At 37.3% G+C, this 23,801-nt stretch overlaps 1 protein-coding gene across 4 annotated transcripts in view; it reads left to right on the forward strand.

Annotated features, from left to right (window-relative positions):
* SGCZ (sarcoglycan zeta) overlaps positions 1 to 23,801 on the forward strand; it is a 762,749-nt gene that overhangs the window by 626,793 nt on the left and 112,155 nt on the right. The gene's annotated exons all lie outside the window — the stretch shown is intronic.

Raw genomic sequence — 23,801 nt, forward strand, 5'->3', positions numbered from 1 at the left:
GGAATGAGTTATCCTTATCTTAATGAGAAATTAATGAATACCTTAATACAAATGCATGTTTCCGGTATTTCTTTTTAAATTACACAAGTACATGGCATTTGAAATGTGAGGTTTGTAAATATGAATTTGACTGTCTACTTCCTTTGTAGGTATATGAAACACTTTTTGAAATGCTATTTGCCTTAATGAAGCCAAAAATGAAATTTATATTTTATCATACATGTATTTCCAAAAAATACAATTGTACTTTATTCATAATAATTGAATTTTATTTTATACATTGTTCACATCATTAAAGTTGGTCACTTGTCATCATTTGAATACTGGAGGAGAAAAATAAAAGGAGGATAAACTGAAAAGTTGAATAAGAGATAATATTAATGGGCAGTGATAGTTTTGTTTGTACTTACTTTTTTTTTCAGTAGTCTCCCTTATTTAAATTTAAGTTGCAGGCAATCATATTTGGGAAACTCCAGAGGGCTGCAATGTGGTCCTGCAGTGTAAGCATGAAAGAAGGTCCATAATGCCATGTCTATAACATTATCTCTGTAAAACATTAATGCTAATTAGATATGAAATAATTGGGATGTAATTCTTCTGAATATTTACTTTTTTTTTTTCTAAAATTTTTTTAACATTTATTTTATTTTTGAGACTGAGAGAGACAGAGCATGAATGGGGGAGGGTCGGAGAGAGGGAGACACAGAATCTGAAACAGGCTCCAGGCTCTGGGCTGTCAGCACAGAGCCCGACACGGGGCTTGAACTCACGGACCTCGAGATCATGACCTGAGCCGAAGTCGGCCGCTTAACCGACTGAGCCACCCAGGCGCCCCTGAATATTTACTTTTAAAATCTGCTTAAAGTCACAGTCTGATGCTTCATAGAAGATCTCATATCTCATCATAATTCCCCTTGTTTAATGCTCAGTAAATTTTAGAGAATACATGAAGTCCTAGGAGCTGTAAGCCTTTATTGTCACAATCATTTACTCATCTTTGATATTTTCATTTCCATTCATCAAAAATCAATGACATAGCCAAATTATATAGAAACCATAATTACATTCTGCGATTTCTCATTTTTCTGTCTTCATTAATTCTTCAAAGCTTAAAGTCATGGCTGCCTTAGATAAGTCTTACTATGTGGTAATAAGGCAGAGTGTCATTTGCAAGAAATTAAACCAAGTGATATTAACATTTGGTGCTAGTTTCCTCTCCATAATTCACTTTTTGAGGATTAAACTCCACATAAAATAGAAGCAACCAAGGGCAGCTTCTGCCCTTTTTGGTTTCTTCTGAGGTCTGAGGTGCTTGCCTTCCTTCATTGCCCAAGGGGATTTACAAGAGAGTCAGGGAGTGGGAGAATTGAGTAGCAAGGTGCCAGGACAGAGGCATCACTTCTGGGTCTGTGCCTCTTCTAGTACCTGTCAGTCAACTATACACTTAACCGTCAAATTTGATTTATTTATGATATGAGAAAACATGCTTGATAAGAAAAATTAGGCATCGGGATTCTGTAAGGAGAACTTCTTTCTTTGATTTGAATATTTGATTTGATTGGAATATTTTCTTTGTTTTCTTAAGATTTTCAGTCAATGTATGCTAATAATAAAGTCCTTATGATGAAACTGTAAATTACATTTTTATTTTTTAATGTTTATTTATTTATTTTGAGAGAGAGAGAGAGAGAGCAAGAGCAAGCAGGGGAGGGGCAGAGAGAAGGAGAGACAGAATCCCAAGCAGCTCTGCACCATCAGCACAGAGCCCCACATGTGGCTCCAACGTGAACCACAAGATCATGACCTGAGCCAACATCAAGAGTTGGATGCCCAACTAACTGTGCCACCCAGGCTCCCCTAAATTACATTTTTTAAATACCATAAGTTTGAAATGAAATGAAATACTATAAGTTTATAAAGACATAAAAAATTACAATATACATATGTACAAATTAATATAAAAACTACTCCATTCTTTATCCATATGGAAGCTATTTGTATCCTATATAATTATTAGTTACACCACACTGACTGGGGCACATAGGTGGCTCAGTCGGTTAAGTGTCCAAATCTTGATTTCAGCTCAGCATGATTTCCTGGTTCATGGATTTGAGCCCCGCGTCAGATTCGGCAATGACAGTGCAGTTCCTGCTTGGGATTCTCTCTCTCCCTCTCTCTCTGCCCCTCCCCATCTCGTGCTTTCTTTCTTTCTCAAAATAAATAAATAAACATTAAAATTAAAAAAAAAAAAAACACGTTGACCTTCCTGGGTGTAAAGATGTAAAGAGAAATGTGACTAATGGCATGATCCAACTATGCTTAAAGAGAAACATCTGAGCTTTCTATAGAAAACTAGGTTTTTTTCTCACATACACTGAACAAAATGTACACATCATCTAATAGAAGGAATACACTGTTTTTTTTGCATCTCTATATCAAAAGAGGCATGGGCCTGCTAACCATGGCTTGGTGCTTTAAAGAGTGCACAGAATGTGACCACAAATGCCATTAGATAAAATAATTGTGGGAGCGAGAAATAGAACATGTTTCCCGGTTCAACTTAATTCAGGGATAAAAATTTAGACTCCTCTGCAAGAGATGATATATATGTCTATTAAGTATCCCTTATGATATATGCCTTCACCTGGGCTTGTTGTTGGTCAGATGAAGTGAGGCCCCAAATGTTACTTGTTTGTGTCTAGATCTTTTCGTTTCAGAAGTGAAGTGAACTGATGATAAAATTAATATCATTTAGTAAACTGAAGACCCTAATGAAGACTCTTAACTGTATCTATGTCCCTCTGCTCACCTCAGTATATTTCCAACATCCAAGACAGGGAGGCAGACAGACAGGCAGGCAGGCAGGCAGATACACACACACACACACACACACACACACACACACACACACATGCACACACAGAGCACTCAGGCTTCCCCACAGAACTGGTGTAAGCAGAGTGCTGGGAAACAGCACCAGCACAACATTTAAAGAAACCTTTCAAGTCCACTACTACACACAGAAAAATTGATTGAGACATCAGCATCTTATTCACTGTAATATGCTACAAGATAATTGGAGTCTGAAAGCTTTTCCAAAAATATTTAATAGTCACCTATCATGGAAAAATAATCCTTCAATAATGCAAGCAGTGAATAAAACCACATAATTTCTAAAATTAATCACATGATTTAATCACATAATTTTATTTTTATTTTTTTAATGTTTATTTATTTTTGAGAGAGAGAGAGAGACAGAGTGTGAGCAGGAGAGAGACAGATAGAGAGGGAGACACAGAATCTTAAGCAGGCTCCAGGCTCTGAGCTGTCAGCACAGAGCCCAATGCAGGGCTCAAACTCATGAACCGCAAGATCATGACCTGAGCTAAGTCAGATGCCTAACCAACTGAGCCACCCAGGTGCCCCATAATCACATAATTTTAATAGTAACTATGTTACTGTTAGGAATTTGTTATACAATGATGTTTATTAGATTGTTCAAACCATGGGCATTTTTTAATATTCCACAAATTTAAGTTAATCCACACACCCAAAGATTTCACAATACCTGTCACAAAATATGCTGACTAGAAAGGCGCTTTGATTATGAGTAACTACTAAGAGATATTATAAATAAACCAAAGAAAAAAGAAAAATCAGAACATAAGTTCAATGAAAATTATTTTTAAAACAATTTTATGGCTTTTCGGTAATTAACAGTATTATGAGGATAATCATGTGATTTATATGCCAAAATGCTCTAGAAGAGTATATTCACCTAGAAATCATAATTTACTCAGAAACTAGTTTTAGAAAGGAGTTGTATTTTAATAGGTAAAAGCCTGGATTCTGGAGCCAACTAAGTCCCACATCTGTCACTTCCCAGCACTGTGACCTAATGCAGGTTACTCTGGGCATCTTCCATACTCCGGGTTTCTGTGGGGAAAATTGATGAGTATCCATATCATACAGTAAATGTGGGCATTAAATAAATGAATATATGTGAAGTACTTGGAATACTTCCTGGAGCATAGAATGCAGTATGTATATGTTAGTAATTATAATTTTTATTAGATTCGTATGTAAATAATTCTGTACAATTGACCAAGCTTCATAGTTTTACTTTTCTTATCTATAAAATGAGTATTATGCTAGATTGTCTCCGTGAATCTTTTCTGAAAGCTAAACTCTTTTACCTTTAGAGAGGAAATTAGTTAATGAATCCTCTGGTCCCTTAAATTCCCCACTATTCATCAGTCCTGGCAAGAAAAGGACAATCTGGTTTGAGTTTTTGACATCTTAGCCACAAATCATAAGTACATATTTTTCATTTAAAATAAAGAATATAGGTAAGCAAAACTAAATCAGCATCATTGCTCTTCTTACTTTTTCACCAAATTTTGGCCTATAAAAATATTTTTAATGATGTTATTTAAAAATTATTTTAAACCCATAAAATAATCCAATAAGTCCAATCAGTTCATTTTTGCCAATACTAAACATCAGCATGTTTGTCCCTAAATGAATGGAGAAAAACGTAGATGAGGTTTTTATAATAAATATTTAATGACCCCTAAAGTGACATACCTTGCGTTAAAGCAATTACTGTGAACACCTGGGAATCACTTAATTGACTGCAGATGGTGTAGGACATATAAAAAGTAGAAGGTTACAGATTATTCTCACGTACCAAATTTCTGTTTTTTGTCATTGAGTCTTTTTTTTTCACTTAAAGAATGCTGTAATAGTCTGGGATGACTTAATAAGAATGAATATTTTATGCAAAATAGGCCATGCAAATCTTGGACAATAGATCAACAAAACATGTAGTTTAATATTGTACAACATCTTAAATGATTAAATGCATTGATGATGTTTAAGAATTCATTGTTAATATTAATTAATTAAACTAATATTAATCAATTTGAGAAAATATTACATAGAACCAGATGATTATGACATTAGAAAGATGGCATTCTTAAAATTTAAGATCCTTAATCTGGGTGACTCAGGTGTACCAAGAATTACAGTGTCTGAAGAAAAGACAATAATGTGCGTGTTTTGGAAAGTTGTATCATAGGAGCATTTCATGTCATTGTTTGACTATCCTGAAGCACTATGCCACTTCTGTGGTTTTACTTTTTGTTATTAACTTAAAAACAAAAAAAAAAATGCATTGTCCCAAATACTCCGTTAAATTCTCAAGTGTTTGTGGAGTTAGATGTGTGGCATCAAGGAACACTAAGAATTCTACTTCCTCGAGGACCTCGTTTGGCTAGACATTTCCAACCCATCCTGGCTTCCGTTCTCCTCCTTTCAGGTACCCAAGGTCCTAGTCTGGGACCAATGGCTGCAGTCCCACAAGGCCAGCTCCACTTAGCAGTGCTCTGTGTCATGGATCTAAAGACCATCCCCGCAGGGTGTTGGCCTCTACTTCTCAAGAGCATGAGTAGCTAAGCTGCTAAAATTATCAGTGGATGTCAATGCTCTGATTGATCAGAAAGCATCTTTCAGCTTTCTCCCCTTCCAGGCAAAATATATGGTTCAAACTAGGGTCTTTGGTAATAATGCCCGTAGTTGCCAAAGAAATACATCTGATCTTGAGTATTTCAGAATGAGGGGAATAGGACAAAGTGAGATATGGTGGTCCCATTAAGACATTTTGTAAACGTGGCATACTCTTCAGTTGTAGTCCTGCCTGGGCCAGTCCATCCCCTTATGTTATGATAAAGGGAGAAAATACATGTTCTTTTCAATAAATATAATGCAACAACTCAGTAAGTATTTTTAACTGTATAATATAGAGGAAAGCAGTAAAGAAATGAATGATCATTTTATTAATTCTATGATTACATAAAGCTATTCAAAATATGCTATGACTATAGCTCACTGTTTTTATTTTAATACTAAGATTTTAAGAAAATAAAAAGATATATTACAGAGTTTGTGAAGAATAAAATTAGAATAAAATAAACAAATAGAAGGAGAGTGGTTTCTGACTTCATATTTTATATAGGTAATTAGAATTATAGCTATATGACTTATCTGAAGTTAATGACTGTATAATTTATATACTGGACCAGTCTCTGTTTTTAATGAAGCTTCCTTTGTGGAATCTCAGAATTATAGCTTCATTTGAGTTTCATATAGAATTGACTTATTGAACGTGCAGTTTTGTGTTGGTCTTAACAAGAAACTTGTCTTTGGAAATTTGGTTAATGGCGCATACTGTTCAAAAATGTAAGGTTATGGGACTCATTATCAAAAAACATCTGGTGGTAGGAAGCTAAATAAAATTTAGGGGTTCATACATATAGAGAAGATCATTTACTTCAGTATCAGGAGCCCTAGATGAGGTATTAGCCAAGCCCAGATAACTATAAAAAAATACGAATTGGCCCGGTCATGGAATAGAGGAGATATACCATGGAGGGCCATTACATATGATGGTCTAGGTCTGTTAACTACATTAGCCTTTTTCTTTTGTTTCACTTTGGATTATGTGTCTATTCTTACGTGTAGTTTTGGAGAAATTACAAGTCAGATAATGCATAAACAGAAAAAGGAAGTATGGTGGAAATAGAAAACTGAGTATAAGAAGAGGGAAAAATGAAGAGCAGTTCTGTTTCCAACTATTTATTGGACTCCTGACAACATACTCCTCATAATGAGGAAAGAGTATTACCAGAATCTCTTAAGACTACTTTAAGATTTCTATCAATTCCTTAATCATCATTCTCTGGTTAAAGTATATAATCAGCTCAGTCCTTTTGCAACCTTTTCCCATAATATTCTCTTTAGATATTTTACCGTATTTTGCCAGAAATTAAGAATATCTAATTCTGTACATTCACTTCATGTATGTGGTGATCCAATTTTTAGCATGGTTTGTTTTAAATCTTCCATTCTGAGGTCACATGGCTGATGCTTTGTTTTCTAAATGCTCACAGACACATCAGTCTAACGTGTTTTAATATTCTATCCTCCTTTCCACCTTTCCCGAATAATTAAAGCGTGTTAACTCATTTGGAACCCATCTTCTCTCCTGTCATAACATTTAGAAAAAAACCTCATTTTTAATCTTATGTTGCTTTTCCAACCTTTATCATTTTACAAAGATTACTGAAAATAATTCATAACCAGTCATTTAAGTGTTTTGGGGGTGGGTGGGATAGGGCAGATGGTTCTAAGAATTAGCTTTCTTTCTTCATACTCTGTCTTCCTAGGTCTTCAAGACTGGATCTCCTTATTCCCCACATCAGAAGGCTCATTTCATACCCATTGTTAACCACTTTTAAATGAATCAATAAACTTATCAACAGTCTAAGCCACATTGGAGAATTTTGGGTAAATATGTGTAGAGAATAAGGCTTTCAATATTATATAATAAGACAATCATACATATTTTCACACTAAAAGCTCTGGGAAGTCATTAACCATAATAACTACAATTAATAAAATAACAGGCGCAGACAATAGCAAGTGATAAAATGGATGTAAAGGTACTAGAACTCTGGAACACTGCTGGGGATGCAAAAAAGATAGAGCTACTCTGAAAAAGTTTGCCTGTTTCCTATAAAGGCATACCTTGGAAATATTGCAGATTTGGTTCCAGACTACTTGAATTTAGTAAGTATTGCAATGAACCAAGTCAAACTAATGTTCTGGTTTCCCAGTACATATAAAAGTTATGTTTATTTTGTAGTTTATTAAGTGTGCAATAGCATGTCTTAAAAAAAAACAGTGCACACACCTTAATTTAAAAAAGACTTCATTGCTAAAAACTACAAACCGTCATCTGAGCTTTCAGTAAATCATAATCTTTTTGCTGGTGGAGGCTCTGATGTTGATGGCTGCTGACTGTTCAGTGTGGTGATTGCTAAAGGTGAAGGTGGCCAAGGCAATTTATTAAAATAAGACAATAAATTTTGCCTCATCCTTTCATGAAGGATTTCTCCGTAGCACATGATGCTGTTTGATAGCATTTTACCCACAGTAGAGCTTTCATAGTTGGAGTCAATCTTCACAAACCCTGCTGCTGCTTTATCAGCTAAATTTATGTAATATTCCAAATCCTTTGTTGTCCTTTCAATAATATTCACAGCCTCTTTACCAATACATTCCATCTCAAGAAACCTTCCATAAGAAGCAACCCCTCATCTGTTCAAGTTTGATCATGAGATTGTCTCATCTTCAAGCTCCACTTCTAATTCTAGTTCTCTTGCTGTTTCCACCACATCTGCAGTTACTGCCTCCACTGCAGTCTGGAACCTCTCCAAGTCATCCATGAGGGTTGGAATCCATTTCTTCCAAACTCTTGTTCATGTTGATATTTTGACTTCTTCCGGTGAATCATGAATGTTCTTAATGGCATCTAGGCTAGTGAATCCTTTCCAGAGGGTTTTCAGTTTACTTTTCCCAGATCCATCAGAAGACACTCGGTATGGCAGCTATAACCCTACAAAATGTATTTCTTAAATAATGAGACTTAAAGTTGAGCAAGTCCTTGATCCATGGGCTGAAGAATGAATGTTGTGTTAGCAGGCGTGAAAACAACAACCATCCCATTGTCCATTCCCATCAGAGCTCTTGGATTACCAGGTGCATTGTCAATGAGCAGTAATATTTTGAAAGAAATCTTTATTTCTAAGTAGGAGGTCTCAACAGTGGGCATAAAATATTCAGTAAACTATGTTGTAAACAGTTGTACTATGACTCAGGCTTTGTTGTTCTGTTCATACAGCACAGACAGTTTATTTAGCATAATTTTTAAGGGTCTTAGTATTTTCAGAATGGTAAATGAACATTGGCTTCCACTTAAAGTCACCAGTTTCGTTAGCGTCTAACAGGAGAGTCAGCCTGTCCTTTGAAGCTTTGAAACCAGGTGTTGACTTCTCCTCTCTAGCTATGAAAGTCCTAGATGGTGTCTTCTTACAATAGAAAGTCCTTTCATCTACGTTGAAAATCTGCTGTCAAATACAGCCACCTTCACGAATTATCTTAGGGCATCTGGTCAACTTGCAGCTTCTACATCAATCCTTGCTGCTCCTCCTAGCACTTTTGTGTTATGGAAATGGCTTCTTTCTTTAAACCCATGAACCAACCTCTGCTGGCTTCCAAATGTTCTTCTGCAACTTCTTCACCCCTCTCAGCCTTCATAGGCTGGAAGCGAGTTAGGGCCCCGTCCTGGATTCGGTTTTTGCTTAAGGGGATATTGTGGCTGGTTTGATCTTCTGTCCGACCACTGAAACTTTCTGCATACCAGCAAGAAGGCTGTTTTGCTTTCTTATCATCCACGTATTCATTGGAGTAGCACTTTTAACTTCTTTCAAGAGCTTTGCAATCATAGCTTGGCTAACTGGTTCAAGAGAGCTAGCTTTCAACCTTGCTTGATGTTCAACATGGCTTCCTCACTAAGCTTAAACGTTTCTACCTTTTGATTTAAAGTGAGAGATGTGTGACTTTTCCTTTAGAGACCATTATAAGTTATTAATTGGCCTGATTTAAGTGTTGTTCTCAGGGAATACAGAGGAGGCTTGAGAAGAGAGAAAAAGATGGAAGAATGGCCCCTCAGTGGAACAATTAGAACACACACATTTATTAAGTTCTTTGTCTTAATGGGCACGGCTTGTGAAACCCCAGAGCAATTATAATATATACCTGATCACCGATCATCATATATCCCTGATCACAGATTACAATAATACATATATAATAAATAAAAAGTTTGAAGTATTGTGAGAACTATCAAAATGCGACAGAGATACAACGTGAGCAAATGCTGTTTGAAAAATGACACCGATACACTTGCCATGGAAGCTGAGTTGCCACAATCCTTCAATTTATAAAAACCACAATACCTGCAAAATATGATAAAGTGAAGCACAATAAAATGAAGTATGTCTGTAAAGTTAGCAAAATCATACAGATATTGTTACTTTAGGAAACTTTTGATAAAGGATTTGGCAAATATCTAACTACATTTCTTTCTCAGGTATCAGAAAAGTTTAATAAGTGGTCATTTGCTGCCAAGATACTAACTTTATTGAAATAAAAGTTAGTTTAGATAAGTCTCATTTCAAGTTTTAAGATTAATAGAATAATTTGCAAAAAAATATTCCAGCTAGCACCATCATCACTAAAGCTTGCCCCATCTATTTTTATGTCATCTATATTCTTGAGCTAAGTTGTATGGTATACTCTTTAACATATAAGATGTAAGTATATAACTCCCAAATGTCTCCCTCTAACATTTCCTGTCTTCTCCTTCAAGCCCAAGAAAGTAACAAATCAACTGCTTTTGGCTGCTTACCTGAAGAACATACTGATCTCAAACTCAACATAAATTTACCAGTGGGTGCTTTCAAAAGACTAGCAAATAATATATATCTCCCCAGTTTTTAGTTTTAAAAGATGGTGGTAGTTAAGTTTCCTGTCAATGCTAATATTGCAAATTTGTAGAGTTTGTTTTTGTTTTTTGTTTTTTGTTTTAGTTTAATGCAGCCTCCCTTTAAAAATCAGCTCCTCTTTATTTCCTTACCCATACTAAACTGATCATTTGGAATAGTCCTTTACTATTTTTTCAGAGCAACACTAAATAGGTCACCTCTGCTTTTGAATAAACCCCTTAAAACTCAATGAAAATAGAAATTATCTATGGTATTTGTCAAAATCACATCAATAACAAAGGGAACAAGATGAGTGCAAACAATGTGAAGCTACTGAAAATTAAACATACCCTGTTGAATAAAATGTATGCCTCTTAGGAGTAAGGAATTTCCAAGGAAAATGAGTTTCAAAGCAAGAGATGCTGCAAGGCTGATTCAGTGTCAAATAGAAGTTCATGAGGGCATTGGCTGAGCATAGAAAATTAACATTGACTGTGCCTCTTTAAAATAAACCAGAGGATTTTCTTTCCGTGCAGAATACTTAACAGACTGAGGAAAATGTTGGTAGGGTCACGGTAAGTAATAAGAATAAATCATTTTGAAAGAGAATCTCGTAAGTGTTTCAAAGAAAGAATATCATATGACGTTAGAAATAACTTTCTGATGACTATGCGGATAAATGGGCTTTCTGGCCTCCTTCCATTCTGTCCATATCACGCTCATTCCCCCCACTGGTCATTTTGTAATTTTTATAATAACATTATAAAACTTTTTCTGCGCCAGAGCCTCAGTAGATTTAAATTTATACTTTTTCTTTCTTTCTGTGTAGCAGAGTCAGAGGAACCGAAATAAACATTTTAGTCTAACTGAGTGTTCACATATATTTATATTTGAAGAAGCACAAAACGAAATAACATATACTCTACATGGACCCTCGGTTTTAGCACAAAGCCAAGAAAGGCACAAATAGAAAGTTTAAATGCTTTTCCAACTCACCGTGCCTGGATCTCTCTAGCCTTCAGAGCGGGAGATATTCCCTCTGCACCTGCTACCAGGTATCCACCCACCATAGTCTCAAGTGCTATCCTATCTGCTGACAAAAATACTATAGCTTACTGAAGTATTACCATTGATTTTGTTCTGTCATTGGTATTTCCACCCCCCAGTAAATCTATTCATGAATGTATTAAAATAACAAGTAATGATCTACCTTGTCAGGAATAGTAGTTTGCATGTGGAAGAAGTAGACTTGAACTTGACAAGCTAGTTAGGTTCACATTGTATCATTTTCAATGGAAGTCTGAAAACTTGGGATATTACTTGTGACCAAGAGTCATTTTAAAAGTTTGAGCTCAGGGTCGGTTCCGGAAGATGGCGGCGTAGGAGGACGCTGGGCTCACCGCGCGTCCTGCTGATCACTTAGATTCCACCTACACCTGCCTAAAGAACCCAGAAAACCGCCAGAGGATTAGCAGAACGGAGTCTCCGGAGCCAAGCGCAGACAAGAGGCCCACGGAAGAGGGGAGGAAGGGCGGCGAGGCGGTGCGCGCTCCACGGACTGGCGGGAGGGAGCCGGGGCGGAGGGGCGGCTCGCCGGCCAAGCTGAGCCCCCGAGTCTGGCTGGCAAAAGCGGAGGGGCCGGACGGACTGTGTTCCGACAGCAAGCGCGACTTAGCGTCTGGGAGGTCATAAGTTAACAGCTCTGCTCAGAAAGCGGGAAGGCTGGAGGACAAAGGGAGGGAGAGCTGCTGAGCCCCCGGACGGCAGAGCTCAGCTTGGCGGGGAACAAAGGCGCTCGCCAGCGCCATCTCCCTCGCCCATCCCCCAGCCAAAATCCCAAAGAGAACCAGTTCCTGCCAGGGAACTTGCTCACTCCGCGCAAACACCCAACTCTGTGCTTCTGCGGAGCCAAACCTCCAGCAGCGGATCTGACTCCCTCCCGCTGCCACAGGGCCCCTTCTGAAGTGGATCACCTAAGGAGAAGCGAGCTAAGCCTGCCCCTCCCGCCCCCGTGCACCTTGCCTACCCACCCCAGCTAATACGCCAGATCCCCAGCACCACAAGCCTGGCAGTGTGCAAGTAGACCAGACGGGCCACACCACCCCACAGTGAATCCCGCCCCTAGGAGAGGGGAAGAGAAGGCACACACCAGTCTGACTGTGGCCCCAGCGGTGGGCTGGGGGCAGACATCAGGTCGGACTGCGGCCCCGCCCACCAACTCCAGTTATACACCACAGCACGGGGGAAGTGCCCTGCAGGTCCTCACCGCTCCAGGGACTATCCAAAATGACCAAACGGAAGAATTCCCCTCAGAAGAATCTCCAGGAAATAACAACAGCTAATGAACTGATCAAAAAGGATTTAAATAATATAACAGAAAGTGAATTTAGAATAATAGTCATAAAATTAATCGCTGGGCTTGAAAACAGTATACAGGACAGCAGAGAATCTCTTGCGACAGAGATCAAGGGGCTAAGGAACAGTCACGAGGAGCTGAAAAACGCTTTAAACGAAATGCAAAACAAAATGGAAACCACGACGGCTCGGATTGAAGAGGCAGAGGAGAGAATAGGTGAACTAGAAGATAAAGTTATGGAGAAGGAGGAAGCTGAAAGAAAGAGAGATAAAAAAATCCAGGAGTATGAGGGGAAAATTAGAGAACTAAGTGATACACTAAAAAGAAATAATATACGCATAATTGGTATCCCAGAGGAGGAAGAGAGAGGGAAAGGTGCTGAAGGGGTACTTGAAGAAATTATAGCTGAGAACTTCCCTGAACTGGGGAAGGAAAAAGGCATTGAAATCCAAGAGGCACAGAGAACTCCCTTCAGACGTAACTTGAATCGATCTTCTGCACGACATATCATAGTGAAACTGGCAAAATACAAGGATAAAGAGAAAATTCTGAAAGCAGCAAGGGATAAACGTGCCCTCACATATAAAGGGAGACCTATAAGACTCGTGACTGATCTCTCCTTTGAAACTTGGCAGGCCAGAAAGGCTTGGCACGATATCTTCAGTGTGCTAAACAGAAAAAATATGCAGCCGAGAATCCTTTATCCAGCAAGTCTGTCATTTAGAATAGAAGGAGAGATAAAGGTCTTCCCAAACAAACAAAAACTGAAGGAATTTGTCACCACGAAACCAGCCCTACAAGAGATCCTAAGGGGGATCCTGTGAGACAAAGTACCAGAGACATCACTACAAGCATAAAACATACAGACATCACAATGACTCTAAACCCGTATCTTTCTATAATAACACTGAATGTAAATGGATTAAATGCGCCAACCAAAAGACATAGGGTATCAGAATGGATAAAAAAACAAGACCCATCTATTTGCTGTCTACAAGAGACTCATTTGAGATCTGAGGACACCTTTAGATTGAGAGTGAGGGGATGGAGAACTATTTATCATGCTACTGGAAGCCAAAGAAAGCTGGAGTAGCCATACTTATATCAGACAAACTAGACTTTAAATTAAAGGCTGTAACAAGAGATGAAGAAGGGCATTATATAATAATTACAGGGTCTATCCATCAGGAAGAGCTAACAATTATAAATGTCTATGCGCCAAATACTGGAGCCCCCAGATATATAAAACAGTTACTCATAAACATAAGCAACCTTATTGATAAGAATGTGGTCATTGCAGGGGACTTTAACACCCCACTTACAGAAATGGATAGATCATCTAGACACACAGTCAATAAAGAAACAAGGGCCCTGAATGATACATTGGATCAGATGGACTTGACAGATATATTTAGAACTCTGCATCCCAAAGCAACAGAATATACTTTCTTCTCGAGTGCACATGGAACATTCTCCAAGATAGATCATATACTGGGTCACAAAACAGCCCTTCATAAGTTTACAGGAATTGAAATTATACCATGCATACTTTCAGACCACAATGCTATGAAGCTTGAAATCAACCACAGGAAAAAGTCTGGAAAACCTCCAAAAGCGTGGAGGTTAAAGAACACCCTAACCAATGAGTGGGTCAACCAGGCAATTAGAGAAGAAATTAAAAAATATATGGAAACAAACGAAAATGAAAATACAACAATCCAAACGCTTTGGGACGCAGCGAAGGCAGTCCTGAGAGGAAAATACATTGCAATCCAGGCCTATCTCAAGAAACAAGAAAAATCCCAAATACAAAATCTAACAGCACACCTAAAGGAAATAGAAGCAAAACAGCAAAGGCAGCCTAAACCCAGCAGAAGAAGAGAAATCATAAAGATCAGAGCAGAAATAAACAATATAGAATCTAAAAAAACTGTAGAGCAGATCAACGAAACCAAGAGTTGGTTTTTTGAAAAAATAAACAAAATTGACAAACCTCTAGCCAGGCTTCTCAAAAAGAAAAGGGAGATGACCCAAATAGATAAAATCATGAATGAAAATGGAAATATTACAACCAATCCCTCAGAGATACAAACAATTATCAGGGAATACTATGAAAAATTATATGCCAACAAATTGGACAACCTTGAAGAAATGGACAAATTCCTAAACACCCACACTCTTCCAAAACTCAATCAGGAGGAAATAGAAAGCTTGAACAGACCCATAACCAGCGAAGAAATTGAATCGGTTATCAAAAATCTCCCAACAAATAAGAGTCCAGGACCAGATGGCTTCCCAGGGGAGTTCTACCAGACGTTTAAAGCAGAGATAATACCTATCCTTCTCAAGCTATTCCAAGAAATAGAAAGGGAAGGAAAACTTCCAGACTCATTCTATGAAGCCAGTATTACTTTGATTCCTAAACCAGACAGAGACCCAGTAAAAAAAGAGAACTACAGGCCAATATCCCTGATGAATATGGATGCAAAAATTCTCAATAAGATACTAGCAAATCGAATTCAACAGCATATAAAAAGAATTATTCACCATGATCAAGTGGGATTCATTCCTGGGATGCAGGGCTGGTTCAACATTCGCAAATCGATCAACGTGATACATCACATTAACAAAAAAAAAGAGAAGAACCATATGATCCTGTCAATCGATGCAGAAAAGGCCTTTGACAAAATCCAGCACCCTTTCTTAATAAAAACCCTTGAGAAAGTCGGGATAGAAGGAACATACTTAAAGATCATAAAAGCCATTTATGAAAAGCCCACAGCTAACATCATCCTCAATGGGGAAAAACTGAGAGCTTTTTCCCTGAGATCAGGAACACGACAGGGATGCCCACTCTCACCGCTGCTGTTTAATATAGTGCTGGAAGTTCTAGCATCAGCAATCAGACAACAAAAGGAAATCAAAGGCATCCAAATTGGCAAAGATGAAGTCAAGCTTTCGCTTTTTGCAGATGACATGATATTATACATGGAAAATCCGATAGACTCCACCAAAAGTCTGCTAGAACTGATACATGAATTCAGCAAAGTTGCCGGATACAAAATCAATGTACAGAAATCAGTTGCATTCTTATACACTAACAATGAAGCAACAGAAAGACAAATAAAGAAACTGATCCCATTCACAATTGCACCAAGAAGCATAAAATACCTAGGAATAAATCTAACCAAAGATGTAAAAGATCTGTATGCTGAAAACTATAGAAAGCTTATGCAGGTAATTGAAGAAGATATAAAGAAATGGAAAGACATTCCCTGCTCATGGATTGGAAGAATAAATATTGTCAAAATGTCAATACTACCCAAAGCTATCTACACATTCAATGCAATCCCAATCAAAATTGCACCAGCATTCTTCTTGAAACTAGAACAAGCAATCCTAAAATTCATATGGAACCACAAAAGGCCCCGAATAGCCAAAGTAATTTTGAAGAAGAAGACCAAAGCAGGAGGCATCACAATCCCAGACTTTAGCCTCTACTACAAAGCTGTCATCATCAAGACAGCATGGTATTGGCATAAAAACAGACACATAGACCAATGGAATCGAATAGAAACCCCAGAACTAGACCCACAAACGTATGGCCAACTCATTTTTGACAAAGCAGGAAAGAACATCCAATGGAAAAAAGACAGTCTCTTTAACAAATGGTGCTGGGAGAACTGGACAGCAACATGCAGAAGGTTGAAACTAGACCACTTTCTCACACCATTCACAAAAATAAACTCAAAATGGATAAAGGACCTGAATGTGAGACAGGAAACCATCAAAACCTTAGAGGAGAAAGCAGGAAAAGACCTCTCTGACCTCAGCCGTAGCAATCTCTTACTCGGCACATCCCCAAAGGCAAGGGAATTAAAAGCAAAAGTGAATTACTGGGACCTTATGAAGATAAAAAGCTTCTGCACAGCAAAGGAAACAACCAACAAAACTAAAAGGCAACCAACGGAATGGGAAAAGATATTTGCAAATGACACATCGGACAAAGGGCTAGTATCCAAAATCTATAAAGAGCTCATCAAACTCCACACCCGAAAAACAAATAACCCAGTGAAGAAATGGGCAGAAAACATGAATAGACACTTCTCTAAAGAAGACATCCGGATGGCCAACAGGCACATGAAAAGATGTTCAACGTCGCTCCTCATCAGGGAAATACAAATCAAAACCACACTCAGATACCACCTCACGCCAGTCAGAGTGGCCAAAATGAAGAAATCAGGAGACTATAGATGCTGGAGAGGATGTGGAGAGACGGGAACCCTCTTGCACTGTTGGTGGGAATGCAAATTGGTGCAGCCACTCTGGAAAGCAGTGTGGAGGTTCCTCAGAAAATTAAAAATAGACCTACCCTATGACCCAGCAATAGCACTGCTAGGAATTTATCCAAGGGATACAGGAGTACTGATGCATAGGGGCACTTGTACCCCAATGTTTATAGCAGCACTCTCAACAATAGCCAAATTATGGAAAGAGCCTAAATGTCCATCAACTGATGAATGGATAAAGAAATTGTGGTTTATATACACAATGGAATACTACGTGGCAATGAGAAAAAATGAAATATGGCCTTTTGTAGCAACGTGGATGGAACTGGAGAGTGTGATGCTAAGTGAAATAAGCCATACAGAGAAAGACAGATACCATATGGTTTCACTCTTATGTGGATCCTGAGAAACGTAACAGAAACCCATGGGGGAGGGGAAGGGAAAAAAAAAAAAAAAAGAGGTTAGAGTGGGAGAGAGCCAAAGCATAAGAGACTGTTAAAAACTGAGAACAAACTGAGGGTTGATGGGGGGTGGGAGGGAGGGCAGGGTGGGTGATGGGTATTGAGGAGGGCACCTTTTGGGATGAGCACTGGGTGTTGTATGGAAACCAATTTGACAGTAAATTTCATATATTAAAAAATAAATAAATTAAAAAAAAAAAAAGTTTGAGCTCAGCATGGCATAGTGATGTTAAAGGCATGCTTTGTGATGCATATTAGAAATAAAGGGATGAACGGCAGTGTTTCTAGAGGATGAAAGTGTGTGTGTGTGTGTGTGTGTGTGTACATATATATATACATATATATATACATACACATATATATATACATACATATATATATATATATATATATATATACATACACACATACACACACACACTTATTTTTTAATGTTTATTTTTGTGAGAGAGATTGTATGTGCAAGCAGGGAAGGGGCAGAGAGAGGGGGACAGGATCTGAAGTGGGTTCCACGCTGATAGCAGAGAGCCCACTGTGGGGCCCGAACTCACAAAACCACGAGATCATGACCTGAGCCAGAGTCAGACACCCAAACGATGGAGCCACCCCAGGTGTCCTGAAAGTATGTTTTTAACATGTGTCTTAGTTGGGTCCCCTGGAATCAGAATTGGCCAGCTGAGTGCAGAAAGTGTATAGGAGAGGGCTTTTGAGAGAACACACGTAAGAGGATGAGGAAGGTGGGAGCACAGAAATGCAAAGGGGAAGAGGCTGACCCTTAATGTCCTATATATGAGGCCACCTCAGCCGATCCTGTGAGGAAGATCTAGGAACGCCACTGCTGCCAGGAAGTGAGCCTTAGTTCAAAGTGTCCTGGGAAGCAGGAAAGCATCAGAGTGAAGGCCGTGGGCCCTGGGCCAGACTACATGAATTTCAATTGCATACTATCATTTATCAGCTGTGTGATTTGGGCAAGTTACTTAACCTCTCTATGCCTGAGTTTCCCAAGTGTAAAGTGGACAAAATGATGATACTTGCTTTGTAGGGTCATTTTGATAATTGAGTCGATGTTAAGTAAAGTCGTAAGCATTAGCAAAGTGCTAGCTGCTGTCATTTTTGGTAGTAGAAGTAGTTTCTTAGTGGGAGAACAGGCGGAAGATAATCTGCACTCAGAATTACCCTCATTTATATTGGATGGCGTAGATAATCACTCAAGGTAACATTTAATTCTAGCATCTTAAGTTTATTAAGTGTTATCACTTGATTTATCGGTGTAGGCAGGTGCTTCTGTGTGTCATGACATTCATGAGATTGCTGCTGGGCGATAAGCACAATTAAATTACCCGTAGCATCTGGCCCTTTAACCAGTCGCTGACAGGACATTAAGGTTTTATATTTGTTCCCTCTTAGTGTTCTGACATTCCAACAGCTCATTAATTTTGGTAAAAAATATACTATTCTTGATGTGAATGTTTTAGGTAAACATAAAAATAGTGAGTTTAATGCCTTTTATTAATTGCATTATTTCCCATTGGTATTTATTGAATATCTCCATTAAAAAACAATCTGAACTCTATAATGTGCAATTTTTTTTTAATTAAAGTTATCAGTTCTCCCCAGAGTTAACTTACAAATGCAAAGCAATTCAGATGAAAATACTAGTGGATATCTTGCTGGAGAAATATTTCAAAAAAATGTTATTGAAATGAAAAGCCAAAAGAATTTTAATATATATATATATTATATGTCAAATTATATGTCATATATATATATATATATGTCAAATCTTATAAGCACAATAACTAACACAGTTTGGTAGATAGATCAAGAGCAATAGAATGGGATGTAAAGCCAAGAAAGACACATGTATCTACAATAAATCAATATAAGATAGATATCTTTTCTATTCAATGAGGGTATGAGAGGAGATTACTTATTAAATAATTGAGGTTGACATGATTGTTTAACAGTTTAGAGGCAAAAGTTCAATAAGTTCAATCTCTATGTCTTTATACAATAAAACAAAGAACTGATCGTGGTATAAAGATATTATTTTAAATCTGAAACAAGTAATGGGAAAACCTATCAGAAGAGGTAACTGATCATGTGTGGGAAGATCTTCCAGAGTATAGTCTACATCAGAATCTACAGAAGAAAAGATTTATTGATTTATATGCATGAAAGTTAAAAGTCTTCTGGCCATTATTCTCATCAACAAAAACGGAAGTAAATCTAAATATCAGCTGAAGCACTATCTCATTTGAACTTCTGAAAATGTCTTCCAGTAGCTGGCATCAGTACTCCCAGTGTCTTTGAGGATTCTTGTCATTGGCATACACTTTCTCCAGGCTCTTCTGGTTTTAAACCCCACTCCCACTTCTGGTTGGAATCCACACTGGACAGACTAACTGTGGGACTAGATCTATGTAGCTGTCATAAGAATTCATTCGATCAATGTGTGCAAAGCATATTACCTATTAAGTAGAAAGCCATCTATGCTAGCTTTTGCCATTATTATTTTTATTTCAGTGAATTAGTTCAATAGTTTTATTTATTTAACAAGTATTTATTGGGTGCTACCATGTCTTGGGGACTGTGCTAGGAATGGAGATAATGGTGAGCAAATACAACAATGGTTGCCTCTAGTGGCCATTATAGATGGTAATCATAAAAATCATATCTAAATGTGACAAGTGCAAAGAAAGCATTTAGTAATACATAGTCTTCTAACGTATACTTTCCCAGTTCAGAGCTACCATTTTGCTAGTAAACAAATCCTCTTTCCCAGGTTTTACACACACACACACACACACACACACACACACACTGCCACATGTCCATAAGGCATTGCTTATACATTACCTTTCGAGTCTGTAGAAGAAAATGGCATTTTCATTTGTTGGCATTTTGTCTTTCAAGGCTTCTGGCCTCATTATTTCCTGAGCTCCCTCTTCTTGGGCTTCCTGAAATTCAATGTTCTGTTCTATACGAGGCTGACCAAATGCATCTTTTATTTCTACTTGTTTCTTGACCTCCCTGCCCATGGCCAAATGCTAATGAAGATACTATCTCAACCATTAGAACATCTACACCAACATAAGATAACTTGTACACATATGTTTGTCCCTCTTTGTTTCCCACAACTTTAGGTGGTGGAAATGGCTACATTTTGTTTTTAAATCAGGTTGAGGAAGCTACCTTCTTTACCACCGCTTTTAATAAATAATTACATTAGTGGATTGAAATGTTCTGAAATATTTTTCTCACCACTTTTAATAAATAATTACATTAGTGGATTGAAATGTTCTGAAATATTTTTTTCATCTGTGGAAATGATATAGTTTTGTCTCCTTTATTCTACCAATAGGTGAGTCGCATCATTTTTTTAAACTTGTATTTTGAAATAATCATAGAGTCACAGGAAGTTGCATAGAAGTGTACAAGGAGATCCCATATACCTTTCACCCGAACCTCCTAATGTTGTATCTTGTATAATTACATTGTATAATATCAGAGCCAGGAAAATGGGGTTGGTACAATACACAGAGTGTATTCAGATTTCACCAGTTTTACATGCACTCATTTGTGTGTGTGCAATTTTACCACATGTGTAATTTTGCGTGACTACGCCTACATCAAGACACAACTATTCCGCCACAAGATTCTTTTGTGTTACTTCTTATAGCTCCTAATTTTTTATTGTCTTATTTCATTGACTACAATATTTAGAATTGCAGAGATTGAGTGGTGAGGGCCAACATACTTGCCAATGCAACTGATTTTAGGAGAAAAGTATTCAATCTTTCACTATTCAATGTTAAGTATAGGCTTTATTTCAAGTTGAGGAAGTTCCTTCTACTTCTGGTTTGCTGAGTGTTCTTCTCACATGTGGATGTTGGACTTGGACAATTTTTTTTTTTTTTCTGCACCCACTGACATGAGTTGTCCTCTTTAGATTATTGGATTACATTGATTTTTTTAAAGTTGAAATAGCTTCCCATAACTGGAATAAAATCCCACTTGGTCGTTGAGCAGAATTATTTATACATGTTGTTGGATTTTGTTTGTCAATATTTTGTTGAGGATATTTTGCAACTAAGTTCCTAAGAGATATTGTCCTTTGGATTTTTTTTTATTGTCGTTTGCTTGCATGTGTGGAGGAGTTTTTGTTTGCTTCTTTCTCCCTTTATTTTTTACTATCTTTGGCTGGATTTGGTATTAGGGAAATACTAACCTGATAGAATGAGTGTGGAAGAACTCTATCCTTTTTTAAATTTTTTGAAGATTGTATAGGAATCATCCAGACCAGAATTTTCTTTTTGGAGAGACTTTACATTTCATTTAGCATTATGGGAGTATTCAGGTCATCTGTTTCATCTTGCTTTGCTTTTGGTAGTGTGTGGATTTTGAGAAGTTTTTTTTTTTTTTTCTAAATGTTCAAATTTATGAGCATAGATGTGTTTATTGTGTTATCTTATTACCATTTTAATGACTGCAGCATCTGTAGTGATATTCCCCTCTTTAATTTCTGACACTGGTGATTTGTGCTTCCTCTCTTTTTTTTTTTTTATCTTTTTTTAAGTTTTGAGAGTGTATTTAAGAGTGTTGCTTTATTTTTTCCTCAGAGAAGCAGCTTTTGGATTCACCAGTTTTCCCTGTTGCTTCCCTGCTTTCAATTTTGTGGATTTCTGTTCTGTTATTTCAATCTTTCTTCTTGTTTTGGCATTATTTTGCTATTTTTTCCTGGTTTCCTTAGATAGGAACTTAGATTATGATATAAGAACTTTCCTTTTTGTTATAGTTAGTTTGTGATATGGGAAGCTTCCCTGCTCCCCCCCCCCCAATTTAGTGCTGACATTTTCTTTTATCTTTATGTATTCTATGTTTATTTTCTTTCAGTTCTGTATATATTTTTTTAAATTTTCTGACAGTTCTTTGACCCAACATTAATTGATAAATGTGTTAATTTTTAAGTATTTGAAAAATTTCCTGCTGTCTTTCTATTATTGATTTCTAGTTTGGTTCCATGATAAACTGAAAACACATTCTGTATTATTTAAATACTTTAAACTTATTCAGATTGATTTTGGGACCCAGGATGTGGTGAAGGAGCACACATTTTTTGGCAGAGGTTCCCTGGGCACTTGAAAATAATGTGTGTTTTGATTTTGCTTGGTAAAGTGTTCTATATATGCCAGTTAGATCCCATTTGATAGTGTTCTTCAGTCGTTCTACATCTTGCTTATTTTCTGTCCTACAGTTCTGTCAGTTGCAGAGAGCATGGTGTTACAGTCGTTATCTATATAATTTGTGGATTTAACTATTTCCTCCCTCAACTCGAGCAGATTTTGTTTCATGTATTTTGAAGATCTGTTCTTTGGTTTGTACCAAAGATCATGTACCAGACCATGTACCAGAGATCATGCTTGTGATCTCTGTGTCTTCATAGTAGAGGGTTCCTTTTATCATTATGAAATATCTCTTTAGTGCCTGACACATAGCGTAATAGTTTGCACTCTGGATTTTGAAATGTCTCTTCTTGGGCCAATAACAGTCTTTAATCTGAAGTCTTATTTGATACTCATATGGACATGACTTGTCTTTTAGTTTTATTATTGTTACCGTACTATATATTTTCAATCCTTTTACTTTCCATCTACATATAATGTTATATTTGAAATTATTTATTTGAAGACAGCATATAGTTGGATCTTTTTTAAAATCCTTTCTGCCAATTTCTATTTTTAAATTTTAAAACTGTTCTCTTTTTACAGAATTATTGGAAAAATGGTACAGAAAGTTCCTATGTATGGCACATCTACTTGTTCCTATTATGAACCCTTACATTAACATGGTACATTTATTATAAGTAATGAACCAGTATAGATACATTATCTCTAGCTAAAAATCATATTTTTTAAGTTTACTTAATTTTTGTTTGAGAGTGACAGACGGTGCAAGTGGGGGAGGGACGGAGAGGTAGAGAGAGAGTCCCAAGCAGGCTCCATGCTGCTGGTGCAGAACCTGACATGGGGCTCGATCTCTTGGAACCAAGAGATCATGACCTGAGCTGAAGCCAAGAGTTGGATGCTTTACCAATTGAACCACCCAGGCGCTCCTAGAGAAACAGGATGTTTTTCCTTAATATACTTTTTCTATTCCAGGATTCCATCAGAAATACCACATAACAATTAGTACTCATGTCTATAGGTTCTTCTTGGTTGTGATAGTCTTCTCAGATTTCCTTGTTTTTGATGATCCTGACTGTTTTGCAGAGTACTGCTCTGCTATTTTGTAGCGTGTCCTTTAA

This window comes from Neofelis nebulosa, chromosome 3 (genome assembly GCF_028018385.1).
Source record: "Neofelis nebulosa isolate mNeoNeb1 chromosome 3, mNeoNeb1.pri, whole genome shotgun sequence".
Lineage (NCBI taxonomy): Eukaryota > Metazoa > Chordata > Mammalia > Carnivora > Felidae > Neofelis > Neofelis nebulosa.